A 20,063-nucleotide genomic window follows, 5' to 3' on the forward strand; every position below is an offset into this window, starting at 1 on the left:
TCGAGTATCCTTTTTCGACTGACCATGGATTCTCAGTGTCGGGGCTTGTGATGTCTGTTAGGACGCCCCCCCATGCTATAGGGTTGATCTTGGCCCATCACCTTCTCCTTGCCATCGCCTTGGAGGTAACTTCCCTGTACTCACTTCCTAGCTTCCGTACATTAAAAGGGATAAAATTATGGTACAACCAAGGTACCGGTACTGGTGTGGCTGCTTTCATATCGAGATCATTTAAATTACAACATCCAAAGTGCTGGGGGGCTGAGATATACCCACTGAACTCCAATTACAGCAAAAATAAAAGGAGCTGAACATATTCTTTTATTTTCATTTTGTACATAGATTACGTCAGGGTGACATACATGCTGGTCCTCAGTCTGAAAATAAAAAACCTCAGGCTGCTGAGGAAGCTCTTCCACAGCAACTATAGAAAGGGAATCCTTCTTGTGCGAGCACCAGAGGAAATTCCTCCATTTAATGAGAGGATGAAATGTGAACCTCCTTCGCATGGCATAGATAATGTGTGAAGGACTTGAATGTATTGTCCTCTGCACTGTAGTGTTTAAGGGGTCTGAGGACCAACATTTGAAGATTTGCAGATTCGAAACGGACAACAGGAGGATTGTCCACATAAATGTCCAGATATCTCCAACTTTTAAACCTTTCAAGCCCTCTGACACATTATAGTAAAGCACATTTCTTGAAAACTACCACATGAATCTACACCAAATCACACAAATTAAATGACGCCCCTGAGTAAAGGTCTATTTTCATACCAAGTTTGGTATAATTCCATTCAGGGTTTTTTCGGTATTGGACAGCAAACATTCCAATAGGAGCTAAAATGAGAAACCCGGCTTTTAAATTTCCCCATTAAGTGTTCTCTCGACATATTTGCATGAAACAAAAAATATCAAAGGTAGCCTAAACATGGTGTCAGCCAAGGGTAGTGCCGATCTGTAAAACTGCTCCAATGCCATAACCAAAACAATTATTTTTTGACCATTTAACTTTAACTTCCATTGTTGGATCCACATGAAATCTGAGATTCATGGACTGGGCTTAATGTGCTAGCAGCCTGACATTTCTTGCAGATTCATTAAAGAGCAACAAAGTTATTAGCACATGAAAACTTTTTTAGCACCTTTTAAAACGTCTTCCCTCTCAGCTATTGAAGCATCTTCATAAAACTTTTCATGCCCACAGACCACTAAATATGTCAAATGTCTTCTAAATTTCACGTGGATTCGTCAAATGATGACATCACTATCAGCAAAAAAACCCTCTAAACGCCTTTTGACTGTGCCCCCTTAATAAACCTGCACCAATTTAAACATACCAGCAGAAGGCATAACATGCAGAACATCTGCAGAGTTTTGTGCAAATTCATTAAACAGCACTAAAGTTATAGGAAAAAAAACTACACCTTTCCATCAAGGTGTCATGTCATCTATTCATGTTCAGAAAAAAGTCTAATTTCTCTACTATAGCCTTAGAACCCGAGTTAGCGGGCTCTGTCGCCCATTAAAGGCCTGCTCCAGCGTTAAAGGCCTGAGCCTACAAAGGGCTCTATGGCTATAAGAACATTCTGCCCCTAGAGGGCAGAATGTTCTAATTTGTAAAAACAAAGGCCTCTCGGAGCCTGGGGGTGCTTAAATTCCCTCGGGCTCCGAGAGGCCTTTGTGTACAGCAAGAGCTGTGAAATGAAAAAAACACTGGAATGTTTCTCTCAGGGATTCTACCAGCCATTAGTAGCCCAGGCTTCTCCCAGCCATTAGTAGTCCGGGCTTCTACCAGCCATTAGAAGCCTGGGCGCACTTCGTTGTCTTCAATGGAGCGCTCAACATTCCAATGCCCCAATACTTAATGGGTTTACACCAAAATCAAACAAAGGCCCTTCTATAATTAAAGTTCTACTTTCATGGCCAGTTTGGTGTACTTCCATCCACCTGTTTTTTCCTGTATTGACAGGCAAATAACTCAAAACGAGATAAAGGGAAAGGTCGCTTTTTTGCTCCTCCACACTTGCCATGCTGAACGCAAAGCAGATGAAATCTTTTTAATGGAAAGTGTAGTGCAGATTCGAAAAACAGGGCCAACACAGCGTTGGTGTTGAAACACTTTAGTGGTCTTTTCCTCAGTGAGAATAAACCATTTCTACAGCAAGTGCAATACCGTTTCTTTCTTCTTTGTGGAGAAATATATATTCCTCCGACAGGATTGCATATTCCTAGTTACTTCCACCAACAACCAGTGCCGTCATATGGGTGCAAGTCCGGTACACAAGTATAAAGCAGGGAACTCTTCTTGGATTAAAAGCAGCACAAGACGGCCCATCAAATCGATTTATTCTGCGTTTATTAGTGGCTGGTGCTGGTAATGCGTTCCGGCTAATGCCTGGGCCAAACCATTGCACAGACAGTACCCAATAACCTTTAAAAAGGATATACAAACACTTCATCAGGAGCATGAAGAACGTGGCTTGCGCTGTTCTGCATTAAGACATATGGCAATAAAGCATTATAGCGAATTCATGTTTCGTAATTAATCAGTTTCTTAGTTACAAATATTTCATCAATATATTAATATAATGAAAACATCAATGTGAAGCAAAACAAGCGATGAGGAGGGTATTAATGCTGCTGTTATCTTTCATACAATCAATCAATAAGACATCATTTAAGAATATCTTCCCATTTTGGTCCACACAGCAATTAACCAGATTCCAACTTCATTTTGGCCCCTCTGATATAAACCAAGAACATTTGTTAAACAGTGGAAGAAAACATGGGTGTGTGGTGTGAGAGAGCGAGTGTATGCGTGCACGTGTGAGGAAAGTGGGTGTGACATAAATTTACAAACAAAAGAGAAATATGATGAAGCAGCATTACAGTTACCATGTATATTGATCATTACATTCTTAACCAAGTGGATTTGAAAACCAGGTCATCCATATCAATCGTACAAACACATGTAGTTTATCTGAGTCGAATGTTTCAGAGCAGAATATCCAATCAATATACTATCCAGTAGTGTGCAGTGTGTAACCGTAAATCAAAGAGTACGTGATGCTCAACAAATTGTTGCCATCAAATTGATCCAATATGTACATACAGTTCTTCAATGTTTAGATCCTTAGGCATCTTGGTGTCCAGAGTGATGTTATATTCACAATCCATCTTACGTAGTTTACCATCTCCACTATCCCTTTGTGGAATGTGCTCAAACCTAGGCAATGCCAAAGAAAGACAAGGTGTCAGGATTCTGCTCATGTGCCACTTGCAAATGTCTGTCTATGGGATAAGTGGAGTCACCCCATCGGATAGCTCCCAAATGTTCCAACACCTTCTTTAGGAAGAAAACTGTGATCCCCACATATTGCAATTCACACGGGCACTCAAATATCTAAACACAATAGTCTGTTTTGCAGGTTATTCTTTTTTTCTATTCAATCCTGTGGACAGGTCTTTAAATTAGTACTGTATTTATAGGTTTTGTTCTATCCACAACAGAAGAAACCTCTTTGGTCCCCAAGCCAGTCTGTCTTTCACGAGTTGTGAAGTGACTGTGCACTAGAATGTCCCATAGTGGTCTATGCTTGCGGTATGTAATCGAAGGACCTGGGGTGACCAGTTTGCCGATGGTGGTGTACGATATTTCACAATGTACCAAGTGGTGGGATAGAATTCTACTAATAGTAGAATATTCTGCCTTAAAGATGGTAAATAGTCTCACTTTGCTAAGCTGTGTGTTTTTAGCTTCACCTGCCAACAGGCTTGCCCTCGTGTGAATCATAGCCCTGGGTTTTGCTTGCTTGAGCCCTTCCTGTGGATGCCCCCATGAAGAAAATTTCTAGACGATTCTACTGTTGGAGCTACAAATTTCATCTAGCACTTAGGAGCTCACTGTGCAGTATACTCCATTTCAATTTGACTGCATGTTGGCTATTAGCATGCAAGACACTATTACCCTCCATGGATTTGGGAAATAAAATGGTATCAACGTTGCCACCTTTTACGGCTAGATCAACAAAGTAAATTGTTTCAAAACTAATTTTATAAGTGAATTGGAGATTCAAGTTATTGGTGCTAATATGTCTGAGGAAATCTTCAGCTTCCTTGATGGTACAGTTCCATATGACAAAAAAAGTCATTACTGTACCATGTCTAGAGTACTATGCTATGTGTTGTCATGTTTGTTTTCTGATGTCCTTAACTACCTGTTCTTCCTATCGGCCCATACAATAATTCACAGAGCTAGGGGCAAAGCAGGTACTCATAACCTGCATACTGGGAACACGATACCATTGATCATTAAATGTTATTCTCTAAACAAAACCTAAAATGCATTAAAGCAGGAGTGTGCAATTGTACAGGTAGATAGGACAATCCCTCAGAAAGTGCCTGAACACGGATATGCTTGATAAAAGTATAGACCACTTCAATGGTCAATAGAATATAATGCAGTCCCCAATAAATACCTTTAATCTTGTTGAGGAGCTGTGTCTACAATAAGACTGCAGGCTAAGAACGTCAGGCAAAAGAAAATGACCTAAATAAATGGAGGGATCTTTTAAAAGGCTATCATTAATTAGAGAAGAGAGTCTCCCTAGCGGATTAACTGGGTCTGGGTGCATTTTTGTTAACAGGTAGAAACAGTGAGCGATAGGTTTTTCTGAGAGAAGGAACCTATACTTGTCCTTGCTCAAGAGCCCCTATTCTTCCCAGTCACATGATGTCATGATACTTTGCAATGGTCTGCTTATATTCCTGCAGTAAAACAAGTTCATAGAACCTAGATCTGTTGTTTCTTGTTTACATCCAACAGTATAACATTACCACCTTTGTGAGATGGCTTGAGGATTATATTATGGTCATATTTAGGCTTTGTAAAGCTAATGTTTGTTGTTTTGTTAAAAAAACACAGTTGTCCCTATCCCAACACACTGCATAAATAGTGAAAATACAGAGGATATTTAGAAGGGTGACCGCAGCTGTAAAAATTTATAAGGTGATGGTCCTAGGGGGCGGTTTTATATGGAGCAGAGCTCTGGGATTGTTAACAAACCCAGAGCCTCTCCATAATGGAGCATATGTTCATAAGAACTGTATTAAATCTTCCTGCATTTACACCACTGACTCCACTATATTTAGATTTGGCACTACGTCAAAGGTTGAACCTGGATAAATACTGGGTCTCCCCTGAGACCAGGTGTTCAATTGGCAAAGCCAGCATTAAAGCAATCTTTTCGGAGAGTGTTGCAAATAATAATGTTATGCAGTGTAAGGGCTCTCTATCCGTGGTCTTTATTGACCACAAACCAAGTGGCTATTTGTGACAGTACCATTGATGAAATTGTTCCCCCCTTAGCTAGGAAACTATACTTGCAGTTTAGGTATGGAACTCTACCTGTAAAATCATTTACCAGCAAATACCAACAGGATAGTGGTACAAACGATGATTTGTGCTCAGGTTGCAAAGGGGGTCCTAAATCCCTTACACATTTTGTTTTTCTGCCCTCTCTACAAACAACTGCGTTCAAAATGGGATTGTTCCTCTTTGTAAAAACCTGGGCATTATGGAATACCAGGAAACCTTTAGATTACTGCAGTGCGACACTTATGGGGTAGTGTTTTTTTGTCTGGCCAAGTTTTTAATAGCAATCTGGATAAAGCGCTTGAAATATGTACTGTCAGTTTTTGATCTATTAAATGGATTATCCGATGCCTATGGTGTTCTCTGGTTGGATGTGCAATATCGCCGTCTCCCTTCTCTCTGGGCAGTCCCCAATCTTTGCTGCTGTTTTTCCTAAGCACTATAGTTAGTTGGCCTGTGTTTATCAAATGTATGGTTTTATATTGTTTTTAACCAATTTTTTAAAGGTGCTTCTTGCACTTTTTTATAATTATATTTGCTATTAAAAATTGTATTTCTGTGCCTATGTGTGATGCTGGTTCTCTTGTTTGTCTATACTTTTATGATCCAAAGTGATCGAAATAAAGTTCTTTGATGATGATGTTTCGTGAAGTTAGCAGCATAGTCGGTCTCGTGTTGAATCTCAACTCAATTAAATCTGTGATGAATACGTTTTTAAATGTGTATGTTGTTGTGTGGTGTGACTGGATTACTGCTGGATTTGAGTTTGAACAGACTGTGGCTCGCTTTATCAATTTCTAATCCCATTTCCTGTAATAATTCACCTTCTTTTTCCAATGTTCGGTCATCCTCTTGGAGTTGTAAATTCAAACCGCCTATGTATATGCTAGTGGCTGGGTCGGGTTGCTGTGAAAATAATGGGAAAATGTGTGGAGCTGTGTCATGACTCGGGTCTCTTCCCTTCCTTTGTTGTTGGCTGAAAATGGCCATCATTTTAAGGTTCCTAATGAACAAAAACAGATCTGTCGGCAAAGTACTATCGTTAAAGTTGTCAGTTGGACAATTCTAATTCTAAAACAGAGTATTTTCCATCTGTTAAATAAATTGCAAGAAAGATTAACAGTCACATTTTTCTTACCCATGATTAATTCTTGAATTGCCAGGTTCTATTCCCATCCGGCATTGTTGCTCGGTTTCCTTCTTGTGGTTTATCATTTGAGTTGGTTCCAGGTTTGCTTTTTGGGCCCCTTCTTGGACCCTTCCTTTGTTTCAGAAGACGAAATTCATCTAAAAAAGTTCTTGGTTGGCTAAGTTTGTCGTTAAAGGTCCTGGCTGGTCATCCATATCGGAGTATGCGTCAGAACTTGATTCGGATGTCAGTAACTCATGTTGTTGGTGTGCTGTGGTTTGTTTAAACTCCCTTCTTATATTTTCAAATTTTCTCCCAAAAGTGAGAATTCTTCCAGTGGCATAGTCCGGTTTGTCTCGTAAAAATTTCCGCCCTTTTTTCTGCATGATTTCCTCTTCATATTTCGTAAGTCTATGCTCCATTGCTGTCAAAAAAGATTTAGCCGTCTCCTGATCTGGATATTTGTCTATTTCTTCTTTTAGGCTCTTCATCTTGTCACAAATTTCATCAAGTTCTTTTTTGGCATATTTCGAGAGCAAACCCAACATTCCTTTGCATGTGGTGGCCATTAACTCCGCCCATTCCTCTAACAGTTTTGGGTTAGGGTTCCCGTATGTTGGTACAATGAAGATCCGTAATCCTCTAGGGACTCTTCCTACCTCGATATAATTATTGAGTGATGCCACTTCCCACCATCTATTAATTTCTCTCCTGGCAATTTTCTCATAAAGGAATAGTTTTTGTTTTAAAATACCTTGTGTGTTTTTATTGCCATAACTTACTCCAGTAGCTTCTGAACCAATAGTGTTTTTTGTTACATCGAACAAAGCCCTTGCTGCTTCACTTCGTTTCAGCAACACATCATCCATCATGTGTGTTCAAGGACATACGGTGGATTGATCTACCAAAATTGACGGTGGTCTAGATACACAGAGAGGTGCTTGCTCTCACAAAGTAATCCTTATGTTCTTTGGTTGGGAGTGAGCCACGAACTGTGCGGCTTGTAGTGCCAGGTAGTCAACCAGCCGGCTCAACTCGCTTTGTTGGAGCTCACAGTTGAGTGACAGGAACAGGTTCAAATTCAATTCTACGGCAGGCTTGCAAATCCCCAGTTACTTCCACCAACAATGCTGCTGCCGTCATACGGACGCAAGTCCCATACTAAATAATAAAACAGGGAATTCCTTGAATTAGAAGAAGCACAAGACAGTCACCAATTATGCTGGATTTATTCGTGGCTGGCGCTGGTAACGAATTAGGGTGTAACACCGTCATCAATCCATAGCAAAGATAATCCACAATCACCTTTAATGAGGATACACAAATACATCATGAACAAGAGGCTTGCGCTGTACTACAGTATTTCATACGGTAACATGGCATTATAACACATTCATGTTTTGTAATGAAGCCATTTCCTAATTACAAATATTTCATTGGTATCAATAAAGTAACAATATATTAAGATCAATATGAAAAAAACAGGTGCTTATGACTGGATTATTAATGCTGTTGTATTTCAGAGAGTAAACCCTTGTCCAATGTATCCCATATAACACAAAAAGGAGTAAAATGGCTTTGACTTAACATAATGGAGATCTGTGGTCCTGGTCAGGATACTGGATGGAAGTGATAGGTCTAAGTAAGGATACAATCGATAGGCTCACCATGGCTACAGTTAAAAGTGAGATAACAATTCTTTATGTCAGATATCATAACAAGAAATAGATCTCAAATTATTTGTGTGCCAGTGCTTGATGTAATATGGTATCATTTAAGCGTCTCTCATAGTGGAATCATATAGCCATTAACCAGATTAATATTTCATCTACGACCCCTCTGGTATAAACCAAGAACATTTGCTATATGGTGGGAAAAACTGGGGTGTGTGTGTACGTATTTGATTAGAAAGCAGGTGCGTTGTAAACAGGGCCATTTGAATTATGTGGCAGGGTTGACTAAATTATGCAACAAAAGGTCAATTTTGCCACATAAAGTGCCACTTTTTGGGATAATACTGCTTCAGTATTTTGTCATTTCGACACGTTAAAACTCTCTGGGCAAAGGTTTCACCGCTGTATCCGCTTAACACCCAAATACAGCAATAAGTAAACATTTGCAAAGAACCTTCCACTGTGCGGCAACATGTATCGCTGTGTTTTTAGGAACATTTGATCCGTTTGAGCTAGAAAATTTATTTTTGTTAAAATATTCAAATTATGCAGCAGATAATGAATAATGTGGCAATTGCAGCAAATTCATAATTATGAGGAAAATTCTGCAGCTGCAAAAATCGCATATTAACTGGGGCCCTGGTTATAAATTTCCCAAAAATAGATAACCATGATCAAGCAGCAGTACGGTTAACATACATACGGAATATGTGATCAAGGTCCTTCGGGGCTGAAACGCGTTATGGCTGCTGTATGGTAACAGAATAAAAGAAAACTGATTAGCATCAACTTTGTGGTTCGTGCTCCATCGTTTTGAAAGAATTAGTCAGGCGGCAGGTGGAGTGCTCACGATATATATATTTTCACTGAAAAAACCATAGGTTTCAGGGGCGTTATAGTTCGCTGGACATTTCACTGGTACAAATCCAGTCAAATTCCCCCGTTATAGTTAGTTCAGCTAACTGTAACTCGCGCCCCCGCAATGCACTGCTAATGACGTCACATATTACATCACTCATGACATGGTCAGTGACATCACTGATGAGATCTCAAATGACATCACTGATGACATCACTGATGACATCATCCAGTGAATGTGTGTTTCTGTAAAGTTGAAATATGTTTAATATATATAGGGAAAGGCGTATTGAAGAATGAGTGGGTGTATAAGTGTCTGAAGGATTGATTTAGTAGGTGCGTGACTGACTAAGTGAGTGATTAAACGTATCTTACTGAATGCATGGGTTACTGACCAAACTGTGTGAATGTCTGTATCCGTCTGCCTGTTGGTGTGTAAGCGACTGCATGGGTTTGTGAATAGCTACATGAGTGTCTATATGAGTTATTGATTGGTTGCCTGACTATCTGTATCGGTGCCTGAATGTTTGTGTGGGTGGGGTGTGTGTGACTGTGCATAGATGTGTGAGTGGGTGATTCACTGGGTGCATGGTTTCAAGAGTGCATTTGTGATGGAAGGTATGGGTGGGTGAGTGTGTGTATGGGTGTGTTAGTGAGTGAATGTATATCTCAGTAGTACATGTGTGAGTAACTACATATGTGAAAGGCAGTATATATGTGTTAGAGTATATAAATCGCTATAAGTGAGTGTGTGATTATGATAGTAGCTGTATGGACGAGTGTTTGCTTGTATCAGTGATTGTATAAGAGCGTACGAATGTGCTAGTATTTGTATGAGTAAGTGATCTGGTGTGTGTATAACTGTATAGGTGAGTAAATGGGAGTGTGATTAATTATTTGCATGACTGACTAGGTGTGTGAGTACCTCTATGGATGAGTGGCGGTGTGTGTGTCTATATAGATGTATGAGTGCATATGATAGTCCTGTACTGAGTGACTATAAGTATGAGTGATTGTACGGGGGAGTGAATGGATGTGTGTGTGTGGACCTAAGAATCAGTGAGTGGGTATGTAGTTATTGGTGTTTGAGTGTCATTGGTTTTGAGAATGGCTGTCTGTAATTTAGAGTGGGTGTATCAAAGGTTATATTATGGTGTGAGAAGATGCGTCAATTTATCACATGGATGATGTCATCAGTAATGTCATTTGAGAGGTCATCAGCGATGTCACTGACCATGTCATGAGTGATGCAATATGTGTCGTCATCAGCACTGCATTGCGGGGGCGTGAGTTATAGTTAGCTGAACTAACTATAACAGGGGAATTTCACTGGTTTTGTACGAGTGAAATGTCCAGCTAACTATAACTCCCCTGAAACCTATGTTTTTTTCAGTAAATTTCTAAGGTTTTTAATAATGCTAATTCCTAACTATAACGTGTCTGAAACCTATGGTTTTTTCAGTGAATTTCAAAGGTTTTTTATATGATAATTTTTATATGTAATAATAGTTATATGTATTCTTTGATACTGTTTTTCCACAGTTTAACTGTTTATTTTAAAAAAATTTCATTAAATAAAATTATATATTTTTTATTAAAAAATGGGAAGAAATGTTTTTAAAAATATTCAAACAAATATATTTATATAGTTTTTTTACCATTTTTGGGGGGATTCTGCTTATCTCAGAGATTATACGTTGGGGTCCATTTACAACAATCTGCGTTTTAATATGGATGGCATCTATAGGAGAGATGGTGTACATTTCACAGATGAGGGTAACAGAGTCTTTCTCAACAACTTTAGACTCTGCATAGGTACTTACTTGTAGGCACCAAAATATCCCAATACACACAAGGGCTCTTTTTAGAGCGACCCAAGATCTAAACATATAAGCTTGATTTATTTTTTTTAAAAGATTAGGTTTTCTTGCTTGGAGTCGCGCACCCAGCACGTTCACCCTAGGGGGCCGCGCTAGAGTCGAGACTCCTAATTTTTCCATAAAAAAAAAATTGGCTCCTACCAGAGTTTGCTATGACAGGACGGGAGCAGCGAGGCTCCCGCCCTGTCATAGCAAACTGCACTGTCCCGGGGGTGGGCACCCCGGCACACTGCAGGAGCCGGCCCTGGGCTTACATCTTGCTGCATATCTGCAAAACAGACAGCACTTGTCTCTTTTTTGAGTGCCCGCTATTAAAGCTTTTATGGAAGGACTTACAAGAATCATTCCTCCTAGACTTCCACCTTCTCCGGTGTGGAACCTAAACATAGTTCTTACAAGACTTATGGGTCCATCCTTTGAGCCATTGCACAAATGTGAACTACAATTTCTCACATGGAAGGTAGTCTTCCTTATCGCCATCACATCTCTAAGAAGAGTGGGTGAGCTTCAGGCACTATCTATACAAGAACCATTTTTGCAAATACACCAAAACAAAGTGGTTCTTAAGACGAATCCCAAATTTTTACCCAAAGTTGTCTCTGCCTTTCACATCAACCAGTCAGTTGAGTTGCCTGTATTCTTCCCTCAACCAGATTCAGTGGCAGAGCATGCTCTTCACACATTAGATGTCAAAAGAGCATTACTGTACTACATAGAAAGGACAAAACCCTTTAGGAAATCCAAACCCTTTTTTGTTGCTTTTGCGCCACCACATAAAGGCAATCCCATATCAAAAGCGGGTGTTGCACGGTCGATAGTTAAGTGTATTCAAATACGTTACATTAAAGCTAAGCGAGCATTAACAGTTTCCCCTAGAGCACACTCTACACACAAACTAAGGGCTTCAATGGCATTCTTAGGGAAAATACCCCTAGACGATTTCTGCAGGTCTCCACCACACACATTCACAAAACAATATTATTGTGTTGGCAAGACAACAAGCTAGTGTGGTCCAGGCAGTTTTACGAACACTATTTCAAACCACTGCAACAGCTACAGGTTAGCCACCGCTTTGGGAGATAACTGCTGTATAGTCTATGCTAAAGCATATGATCTACAGCTCATATGCCTCGAATGGAAAATGCTACTTACCCAGTATGCATCTGTTTTTGGCATATAGAGTTGTAGCATCATATGCGCCCACCCGCCTCCCCGGGTACCTTTACCTGTTGCAGTACCATCTTACTTAGATACATTATAGATGAACATCTCTTTTACTACTCTTACTAACTCCATCATCACCCTTCACAGCAAAACAATCTAAGGATGGAGTCGATGCCCATGCGCACTATAATCGAAAAAAGGAGTCACCTACCTCGTGACTGGAAAGACTTCTTCGAAGAAAAACAAAGTGCAAACATCCGGACCCAACACAAGATGGCAAGCTATACTAAAAGCATACGATCTACAGCTCATATGTCTCAAACAAAATGTTTTTATCCACATTGCAGCCGCCATATTGCTGTTGAACAAATAAAGTATACATTATACTATCATCATGGCTCAAATGCCACAGTTAGTTCACCTCAATAGGCAAGTAATGAATTCTCATATGCACAGCTTGCCATGTTCTTTTGAAACCAATTGTTCATTCCACCACATTGAAGCTCCCATAGCGCTGTATGTTGCAAAACGGCTCACCTGCCACCGGATATTATGCAAAGATGGAACCGCTGGAGTCAGTCAAATTACCGACTTCCATTAATTTGTATGATTCATGACCTCTCGGTCGACGGAGCAACACTTCAGAGGCAGTTCTGGCAGCATTAAATTAAACATTTTGCTCCCATTTCACCACTACTGCCGAACTCAAAGCACAGCTTGCCATGTCCTTTTGAAACCAATTGTTATTCCACCATATTGAGGTGAGCGGACTGTGGCATTTGATTTTTCCGGACTACCCAGAGAGGTCCAAGCCAATAGACATTCCTATGAATCAGTCAAGCAGAAGCTTAGAGATCTCCAGCTACCCTATATGCTTCTGTTCCCAGACCAATTTAAAATTCTTTTTTAGGGCAAATCCAATTTTTTTGAGACCCCCAGAATCAGCTTGGGAGTGGATCACAGAGAAAAAATACCTGCGTGGCCCGCCTCGCTCTCTTCTGCTAGACAGACCTCGACCCGAAGCCTACAGCTGTCTCGGTGCCATCTGAGGGTTCACACCCGATCTCGAGCCAATAGACGTAAAAAACAAGACTGTCACCCTCCATGAGTTCGGGATCCTCGGCCCCTCCACTGACGCATAGATCAGATTCACCCTCACCTACCAGAGAAGGCTCCCAGGTGCCGGGCCAGTTGGACGAGCAGCCCATTTGACTGAAAGATGACTGGGCTGGCCCAGGTCACTAGCAAATGAATAATTCTCAACCTTCTATGACCAACCTATGACCGTCTGTGCAGACTCTGCATTACACTGATCCTATCTAGAGGAAGGGTCCACCACTTCACACCTAACCAGGGCACTTGAGTTTTTTTGGGGGTATTTGCTATGGGGTGACTGATGCTTCTCAGGGGTGGGGGGGGTATGGGGTGGGGGCCAGTTGGGGGTAGGGAAATTCACTATTAAGATGTATGCCCAATGCCATTGTTCTTGCTTTTTCTGTTTATGCCTTGCTTTTCCTAGGTTGTCCCACTCATCTGGCACTATATACATGGCAACTGGTACCCTCTATTCATATGTCCCTTGATAGAGTTTCTTCCTTTGGGTCCCCATGGAGTCTCAGGATTTCCTGCTCCTGAACCTACGGTCATCACATGCCCGCCATGACTCCCTATAGTATGTCCTGGAACGTAAATGGCCTCCTCGATAAAATCAAATGCTCCACAGTGTTGCGCTATGCCCAATGATTTGCCCCTTCTGTCCTGATGTTGCAAGAGATTCCTCTCCTAGGCATGAAATATACGTTCCTAGCTAGGATGATCTATGAGAGGGTACACCACACAGGGTTCATCAGGGGTTCTGAGGGGTTGCAATCCTTCTACGTTGGGCCTTCCCCCTGGTGGCAAACCAGTCGCTGACCGACCCTCAAGGTCAGTACCTTGCTCTCAAAGGCCTGGTGGAAGACCGGCCCTTGAACCTGGTATGTATTTATGCTCCCCCAGTATCATTTGAGGCCTTCCTACCATCTTTTCTTGTTGTAGTGACACAGCTACCTCCTGGTTTTAGGATTATCGGGTAACTTCAAAGCGGTACCTGATCCTTTCATGGATTCCCCTGGCCCTGCCTCGGACGCCTTCACGCTAGAGCCAAATCTCTACGGCAGTGGGTAGTCTGTGCAATATATGGAGGATCTGGAATCCCCGGCAAAGCCAATATACATACACATTCGCTGCTCACCATACACATGCTTGCATCGATTTGCTCCTTATGCCCGCCACTGATGCGCTACTGGTGTCCAATGCTCAGATTCGCCCACTGGGGGCTCTCAGACCACGCCTGAATCTAATCCAGGTCAGTGATGCTGGCAATGTCCGCTACCCTATGTGGCGCCTCAACGCCTGACATCTTCAGGACAAAACCTGCAAGACGCGGTGGGGCAGGAGATCACACGCTAAGAGAATGCCCCGGGCATTCTCTGGGCAGCATGTAAAGCAACCGTGCGTGGGCATGCTGAGGGTATCCTCCGACGAAGTGAGAAAGCAAGGGACCACAGTGTAACACAGTTAGAATCTCAAGCCCTTTATCTAGAATCGCAGCTTGCTACGTTGCCACACGGCGACGTCACCAGACAACTGAAACTGATCAAGGAGGAAATTAAACTTCTATCCTTGGAGGCGGGGACGCAAATCTGGCGCGCATTTACGGCACGGGTATACAGGTCGGGGATAAAAATAAGAAATTATTGTATTGGCTGGCTTCCAGGACCCTGGATAGTAGGGTTGTTCCGGAAATCATTGATGGGCTCGGCCAGACCCACTGTACCTCTTTGGCCATCGCCCAAGCTTTTGCAGACTACTATGCATCACTTTTGTGCGGCATCCTCGCTTGTGGAGGAGATGGCAGCTTCACTTCTGAACGAGGTGCTGCTGCCTTGTCTATCGGACGCTGAGCGTCGGAATCTGGAGGAGCCTATCACGGCTGAGGAGGTGACGGAGGCCATTGCATTGATGGCACTGGGAAAACCGCCCAGCCCTAATGGGTAAACCATAGAATGTTATGCTAAATTTCATGACATGATCGTCCCTCACCTCTTGAGCCTTTGCAACGAAGTGACAAAAGTAGGCTCTTTTCACAGGGTGATTGATCATGCCACGATTGTCATTATACCCAAAACGCCTCTACCACCGTCTTCTTGCGCAGACTACCACCACATATCTCTTATAAATTGCAAAGTTAACATTTTTGCCACGGTTCTTGCCTCCGGTTTATGTAGGGTCCTGTGATCCCTAATCCACCCAGACCAATGCGGCTTTATGCCTATAAGGAGTATGAGGCATTGACGGAGAAGCCTCCGCATGGCGCTGGCGCATCACCACCTTCTTTTCCCTCCCTTGGCACCGTTATTGATTGACTTTTAAAAGGCTTTCGATGCTAGAGATATCTGATGACTGTGCTACAGAAGGCAGGATTCGGACCCCAATTCCGCAGCCTTGTGCAAGTCCTTTACTCTAATCTGACTGCAAGAGTCCAGGTCAATAGAGCGGTATCAGACTGGTTCCCTATACGGCTGACATCCCTCCTTTTTGCACTGGCCATTGAACCCCTTGCACGACTTATCCATTGTTACGCCAGGTGTAAGGATGGAAATGGTTGGTGAGGCATGAAGACCGCATAGCACTTTATGCAGAGAACGTCCTTCTGTACATGGCGAATCCGGCTGTTAGCATCCCGAGATGTCTCCAGATCTTGAATCTTTTTGCAGATGCATCGGGACTGCGGGTTAATCCTGTGAAATCTGTGCAGGTACCCTTGGCTCCCTCGTGGGACTGTATGGACTGGCATTGTCCATCCCCATATGTTGTCTTAACTTCCGATACTTGGGACTCCAGATCGCCTTGGACCCAGCAATGACGTGGTCTCTTAATATTACACCCATAAAGTAAAATAGGACCTTAAAAAGCGGCAAAAACTGCCACCGAACATCATGGGAAAGACAGCCCTGTACAAGATGATGGTTTTGCAATGCTTTCTTTATCTCCTTCAGAACTTCCCTATCACTGGTCCCGGGAGACGGATTCTGTGGCAAGGTCCTCCATCTGGCATAACTCTAGATCCCGCTTGGAGTTCGGGATTTGTCAGCTTGCAACTTATGATGGGTATGTCCAACCTTTACCTGTATCACCTGGCATCCCAACTTTTGATTATTAATGACTGGTTCACCGGTGGCTGGTCCAACCTATCTATGGTGGCGCAATTCCCACCTTAATCCCTGAAGTGACTCGCTTGATATTTGTGGGAAGCAGAGTGGCCCAACAACACACTGGGTGGTGGTCCAAACTGACACAACATACCCCCCCACCCCCACCCCGTGTGGCGTGGTACATACTTAAAAGAAGAGGCTTCTCTGGAAGGGTTCAGTTGATAGGATGCCATTGGAATCATATTGCTGGGAGATATTTGGAGGGGCGCACACACTTCAAGTACATATCTCTATAGACACCTCAATCCCGGAATTCAGCCCTGCAGAGGTGAAGGTCATGATGGGGACACTGGTTGGGGGGGAGCCTCCCAAATTTATCTAAGATTAATCATTAACACCCGAGACACAAGCATGTTGGCAGGGATGGCTAGGCCCGCTGGATGACTCAGACTGGAGAGATGCATTGATGGCACCCAAGGTAATCACCATATCCTCACAACTACACCTAGTGCAAACATACTACCTACATACTGCCTATCTCACCCCAGACAGGCTCCACAGAGCTAGGATACTTCACAACCCATCATGTTTCCGCTGCTCCCATGCTCCAGTGATTATTTTTCACGTGGTGTGGTCCTGTCTAGTGATCACCTGCTACAGGGAAAGCGTGTTATCTGATCTCTCCGTTTTAAACCTTGATATGGGCCTCTCCCTGCTGTTAATCTTATTGGAAATACGAGAGTACGGGCGAGACCTGTGCCGACCAAGCATTACTGGGGATGGCACTGCTGGTAGCCAAACGTGATATTGCCGTCCACCGGAAGGACTCCAGGCCCAGATGCTGACACAGTGGAGAATCGGAGTGGACTGGTATGCCCAACAAGAGAAGCTAATCTATGAGGCACTGGGATGCCGGCTAAGCATGCCAAAATATGGGGCAAATGGTACGGGACAATGGAAGTGGGCCTGCTGCGAAGTGGGGTATATGCAACTAATGTTATGCATATGAAGAAAAGTAGAGGCGGCACCAGGAATGAAGTCACATATCCGAAAAGGCCATCATTTTTCTAGAAAATCCTTTATTCATCTTCAAATAGTAGTAGATACACACAGGACAACAGCCAACGCGTTTCGTTCCAATTGATGGAACTTCATCAGGGCATCAAGTTGTACAGATTTAGAACACAAACGTGTACGTATATGTGTAGGTTCAGCAATGATTACCGTGATTTGAAAAATGCGCATCCGTCCGGCAGCTGCTTTATGTCTGGTTTTCAGACATAAAGCAGCTGCCGGACGCGCATTTTTCAAATGTGTTTATCGAAAGAGCTTCTTTTTTAGGTCTCGGCTAGCGAAGGCTGCGCTTGCGCAGTCTCGCTTGCGAGAGATAATGACTTGGAGTAGAGGGGCTTGAACCCGCCCCTCTTCTCCCCTGTGCTCCATTGGCTGGCCTCTTGAATGCTGGCCAGCCATTGGAGAAGAGGTCCGTCACTCCGAACAGGCCCCGTCCTTTTCGGATTCGGGGGCGTGTTTTTTCCAACTTTTCTAATTATCTCCTCCAGCCAATGGCAAGAGGAGAACACGCCCCCGAATCCGAAACCGCCGCTGCCTTTCTCCGAGGCATTTCTGCTTCGCCTCGGAGAAAGGCAGTGGTGTGCTTGTTCCTTACGTTTCAACAGTCGCACCCCAAAAAAGCTAATTTCAGGGCCTCTTGGAGATGTATTTTTGTTTAGCCCAAAACAAAGTGTATATTTACGTCTTGGTATCAGTTTGAGCGCTTCCGTTTGACTTGTATGTCACGGTGAGGTGAATTCAGGTAGTCTGGCTCATGGATCCTAAGCTTGATAGGTAAAACTGAACATCTCCCTTATTTGCCACTTTTCACTTCCTACGTGTGCTGTTCTCCAGAATCGAGGGAATCCGCACGTTTTGATCCTCGAAATAGATATTTTTCATGTGTGGGGTTTGCAACCTTGTCTCGCAAAGAAACGCTCTGTAAGTGCTGTTCTGAAGTACACGTTTGAAGAGACTGACCGCGTTTCCTGCGATAAAGCTGTTGAACATTCGATGCCCCGCCCAGCTTCCGTACCCTGGGGAGCAGCCCTGTCACTTTGTTTACTTCCGGTCTTTGCTCCGCGGTCAGGTTGCCTAGGTGTGCGGTGATGTAATTGTGTTGATCACACGCAGCCAGTCCTTGGCCTGTTTCTTTTTTGTTTGTTTGTTTTTTAACCCTACAAAGATAATACATTATGTCATAGTTGCAGTTCCGCTTTTTAAACCTTTAGAATTATTCCCTCTGTAATGGGTTGCTGGATAAATCAGAAGAACAGTGGATAATTGTGCTATTGCTTTGGCACCTATGGCCAGGGGCTCCATACGGAAGTAAGTGGGCGTTGGTGTATGCTTGGAGGATTTTAGTAATAAATGCATAACGTTTAAAAAAAAAAAAATTCGGGGGTGGATGGCTCAGCTGAGATGGGTCTGTCTGAAATGAAAAGGACTCTAGTTCTCATGCATAACAAGGAAGTGACAATCGGTCGAGTGATGGCACTTCGACAATTGCATAACTTCACGGCACATCACTATCATTTGGTTAGCAGTGCTGCCAGGTGACGTCATGTGATCTGCTTGCCTCCAATCACCCACGCCTTTTCAGTCACAGTATCTTCTATTCAGGGTTTGCGGTTCTGATTTTGTCATAGGTCGGTTTGGTTTATAATTCCCAGCGTGCAAAGCGCTGTAGACTAAAATGCCATAGCTCGCTGACCTCTTTATACCTGACATGAGGCCGCCTGGCAGCCTTTAGAGTGGAGGATATGGACGTTTCTCGTAACCTAAACCGAATAATGCTGAAACGGGCACTGTGCAGATATGGACAGGATGTGAGCGAACTGAGGAGGTTTCCCTGTATGCCTGTGGTTGAAAAGTGTAGGTACATACAGCTGGGGGCGAGTTATTCACGCAGCATACTCAGTCTCGTAGAATTTGGGGTGGGGGCCGTGGGGCTCCCACTTCTGGAGAGGAAATCTAGGACGAAGGACACAGTTCTGCTGACGTGTTCGTTTTGTGTGAAGGGAGCAGGTTGCATTCGCTAAGAAAGTATATTCATAATATAAAATAAATATGTGGGTTGTATTATTATGGGTGCGGCCCATGTTTTTCATTGTGATGCACCAGTCTTATGTCACTCGCTTTAAGTCAATCACAGCTACTGTAGTGAAAAGGTGCGTAAGATCTCGAAGCAAAGCACGTCATACTCTCGATGTCCAGTCACTAAGGACCTGATTTTTCGTTACCCCGTCAGTTACAGCCATAAACCACGTGCAGAGACATTCCCATGCTCCCGAGAACTACGAGGCTAGACAAATGGCAGGCATGATGTACTAATACTGATTATATATTTTCCCACTGTTTGTCCCTCCCTTATTTTAGTAGACTCGCAGTGGGCTGCTGCACCCCACCTCATTTTGCTGCGCTTGCTATTGCAGCGTGCCCCTACACGTGCTTGATCTGGACTCAGTTGATGTAGACCCACCCTTAACCATCTCCTCCGTGTGCTCAGTGTTGATTTTGTCCTAAGTGGAGGTAAAATACTAACCACTGACTGTTCTTTGGGTTGCATTCAACTTAACTTTGTTTAGATTGTGTTTGAGGAGGTTGTCATTTCTATTTTTTAAGGGAAGGGATAGGATATCTGAGTAAGTGTACTTTACATTTGGAGGCGTTTTCAGTAGATGCCAGTCATATGTGAGCAGATCACTCTGTGTACATCTTAAATTAAACTGGC

At 43.0% G+C, this 20,063-nt stretch overlaps 1 long non-coding RNA gene across 1 annotated transcript in view; it reads right to left on the bottom strand.

Moving 5' to 3' along the window:
- Positions 1-20,063, bottom strand: part of LOC146830454 (uncharacterized) — a 161,442-nt gene that overhangs the window by 63,888 nt on the left and 77,491 nt on the right. The window contains exons 2-3 of the long non-coding RNA XR_014961158.1: positions 6,515-7,810; positions 3,115-3,228 (exon numbers count right to left, since the gene is read on the bottom strand). This is a non-coding gene — a long non-coding RNA (uncharacterized LOC146830454). The remainder of the gene's footprint in view (positions 1-3,114; positions 3,229-6,514; positions 7,811-20,063) is intronic.

Source organism: Triturus cristatus, chromosome 5_1, assembly GCF_964204655.1.
Source record: "Triturus cristatus chromosome 5_1, aTriCri1.1, whole genome shotgun sequence".
In the NCBI taxonomy this organism is placed as follows: domain Eukaryota; kingdom Metazoa; phylum Chordata; class Amphibia; order Caudata; family Salamandridae; genus Triturus; species Triturus cristatus.